At 34.8% G+C, this 3,558-nt stretch overlaps 1 non-coding gene across 1 annotated transcript; it reads left to right on the plus strand.

Moving 5' to 3' along the window:
• The first annotated feature begins 2,935 nt into the window (after positions 1–2,935).
• Positions 2,936–3,009, plus strand: TRNAN-GUU (transfer RNA asparagine (anticodon GUU)). Its single transcript has one exon. It is a non-coding gene; the product is annotated as a tRNA-Asn (tRNA).
• The last annotated feature ends 549 nt before the right edge of the window (positions 3,010–3,558 follow it).

The raw sequence follows: 3,558 nt of genomic DNA on the forward strand, positions 1-3,558 counted from the left end.
TGTTTAGTATTTGTTATTTTGTGGTATTAGACAAAATTTAACAGGCATTTGTCTTCATTTTACCTCAATACACAAACTTACATGGAAATTAACAGCTATGACTTTACTAACTCTACATCCATGGCTTTCAACTAGTGTTAGATAATACTAGAAAAAACTTTACAAATTGAAAACAAGAGATCAGTCCTAAGAATATATAGAGAATAAGCTAAAAATTCACAGTGACTTTTAGCCAGAAGAATAAGAAAATTGAATTAATATATACCAGATACTGGGATTCCCTGGGTTAATTCTGAGAAGTTGATTCAATTATTTACAAAGGGGGTAAGTTAACCTTGCAACAGTATAGTAACACCAGTTACAGCAGTTGAAATTGGACCCCTAGCAACCCGATATCACTTTTTTTGGAGCATTATGGGGCTACAACAAATTGCTGCAAGTTTGGAGCTACCGTAAGTGTGGCTTATAGTCAGTTACTCACAGGAAATGTGGTGTATCAGCTCTTTGAATCAACCCCAAATTGTTTGCATGTAATTTTCATGATAACTATATGTAACTCAGCAGTCCTCTGGGGCATCAGAAGAAAATGAAAACAGTGAAAAATTTTGGTCAGGAATGTTATTCTTCACTTGATATATTGAAGCAAATTTTGGTTCCAAAATCTTATCTGGAGAATGCGGAATGGATTACATTTAGAAATAACATCTCAAAAACATCCATTAGCCTCAAGTTTAGTGAAATCCCATTATCGTTGGTATTTAGTACCTTAATGATTTCATAAAATGTTTCCTTCTATATCACCATTGTGTTGGAGACTTTGTGGGGCTGAGGAAACTGTCCGACATCTGGTGGCACTGTCCCAACTTACTTCCATTGTGGACAGAGATACATTGTATTACTTACCTTCTCATAGGAATTTTAATGCCCAACTCCATGTCATATTCCCTTTTATCTCATTATATTTCTGATATTCCTAAGTATACCCACAAATTTATAACACATATTTTGAGTGCTACCAAATGCCATATAGATTTATATTGAAAAAACTCAGTTCCACCATTCTCTATCTTTATTAAAAATACAATTTGGCACATCTATCATTGTGAATACATCACCAGAATTTTTCATAACACTGCAAATAAGTTCTCATATACTAGGATCCTTGGACTAACTGAAATCCCCCTATTTCAACCCTTTTAAAACTAAATTGATTCACCCCCATCATGACTAAGATATTTTGACACCCTGACAAAATTCTCAATTCACAGGGAATAATCCTGTTATTTCTTACTTTGCACATGTTCATATTATAGTGTACATTTGTAAGAATTGATCCAAGTTAGAAACTTTTAAACAGTTTAAGTTCAGTTCTGCTGGTTCAACTTCCCTTACTGATTATATCCATTAGAAAGCACTTTCACGTGTCTCTGTGGTGCAATTGGTTAGCGCGTTCGGCTGTTAACCGAAAGGTTGGTGGTTCCATCTCACCCAGGGACGTGTTTAGTATTTGTTATTCTGTGGCAGGAGGATTCTGTATTTGACAAAAATTACCTGGCATTTGTATTCATTTTACCTCAATACACAAACTTACATGGAAATTAACAGCTATGACTTTACTAACTCTACATCCATGGCTTTCCAGCTAGTGATAGATAATACTAGAAAGAACTTTACAAATTGAACACAAGTGATCAGTCCTAAGAAGATATAGAGAATAAGCTAAAAATTCAAAGTGACTTTTAGCAAGAAGAATAATAAAAATTTATTAATATATACCAGATACTGGGATCCACTGGGTTAATTCTGAGAAGTTGATTCAATTATTTACAAAGGGGGTAAGTTAACCTTGCAACATTATAGTAACACCAGTTACAGCAGTTGAAATTGGACCCCTAGCAACCCGATATCACTTTTTTATGCAGCATTATGGGGCTACAACAAATTGGTGCAAGTTTGGAGTTACCATAAGTGTAGCTTATAGTCAGTTACTCACAGGAAATGTGGTGTATCAGCTCTTTGAATCAACCCCAAATTGTTTGCATGTAATTTTCAAGACAACTATATGTAACTCAGCATTCCTCTGGGGCATCAGAAGAAAATAAAAACAGTGAAGAATTTTGGTCTGGAGTGTTATTCTTCACTTGATATATTGCAGCAAATTTTGGTTCCAAAATCTTATCTGGAGAATGCGGACTGGATTACATTTAGAAATAAAATCTCAAAAACATCCATTAGCCTCAAGTTTAGTGAAATCCCATTATCGTTGGTATTTAGTACCTTAATGATTTCATAAAATGTTTCCTTCTTTATCACCATTGTGTTGGAGACTTTGTGGGGCTGAGGAAACTGTCCCACATCTGGTGGCACTGTCCCAACTTACTTCCATTGTGGACAGAGATACATTGTCTTACTTACCTTCTCATCGGAATTTTAATGCCCAACTCCCTGTCATATTCCCTTTTATCTCATTATATTTCTGATATTCCTAAGTATACCCACAAATTTATAACACATATTTTGAGTGCTACCAAATGCCATATAGCTTTATATTGAAAAAACTCAGTTACACTATTCTCTATCTTTATTATAAATACAATTTGGCACATCTATCATTGTGAATACATCACCAGAATTTTTCATAACACTGCAAATAAGTTCTCATATACTTGGATCCTTGGACTAACTGAAATCCCCCTATTTCAACCCTTTTATAACTGGATTGATTTGCCCCCATCACGACTAAGATATTTTCACACCCTGACAAAATTCTCAATTTACAGGGTATAATCCTGTTATTTCTTACTTTGCACATGTTCATATTATAGTGTCCATTTGTAAGAAATGATCCAAGTTAGAAACTTTTAAGCAGTTTAAGTTCATTTCTGCTGGTTCATCTTCGCTTACTGATAATATTCATTAGAAAGCACTTTCACGTGTCTCTGTGGCGCAATTGGTTAGCGCGTTCGGCTGTTAACTGAAAGGTTGGTGGTTCAAGCCCACCCAGGGACGTGTTTAGTATTTGTTATTCTGTGGCAGGAGGATTCTTTATTTGACGAAATTTACCAGACATTTGTCTTCATTTTACCTCAATACACAAACTTACATGGAAATTAACAGCTATGACTTTACTAACTCTACATCCATGGCTTTCCAGCTAGTGTTAGATAATACTAGAAAGAACTTTACAAATTGAACACAAGTGATCAGTCCTAAGAAGATATAGAGAATAAGCTAAAAATTCAAAGTGACTTTTAGCAAGAAGAAAAATAAAAATGTATTAATATATACCAGATACTGGGATCCACTGGGTTAATTCTGAGAAGTTGATTCAATTATTTACAAAGGGGGTAAGTTAACCTTGCAACATTATAGTAATACCAGTTACAGCAGTTGAAATTGGACCCCTAGTAACACCATATCACTTTTTTATGCAGCATTATGGGGCTACAACAAATTGGTGCAAGTTTGGAGCTACCATAAGTGTGGCTTATAGTCAGTTACTCACAGGAAATGTGGTGTATCAGCTCTTTGAATCAACCCCAAATTGTTTGCATGTAA

Source organism: Taudactylus pleione, unplaced genomic scaffold (assembly GCF_031769625.1).
Source record: "Taudactylus pleione unplaced genomic scaffold, aTauple2 ptg001569l, whole genome shotgun sequence".
NCBI lineage: Eukaryota > Metazoa > Chordata > Amphibia > Anura > Myobatrachidae > Taudactylus > Taudactylus pleione.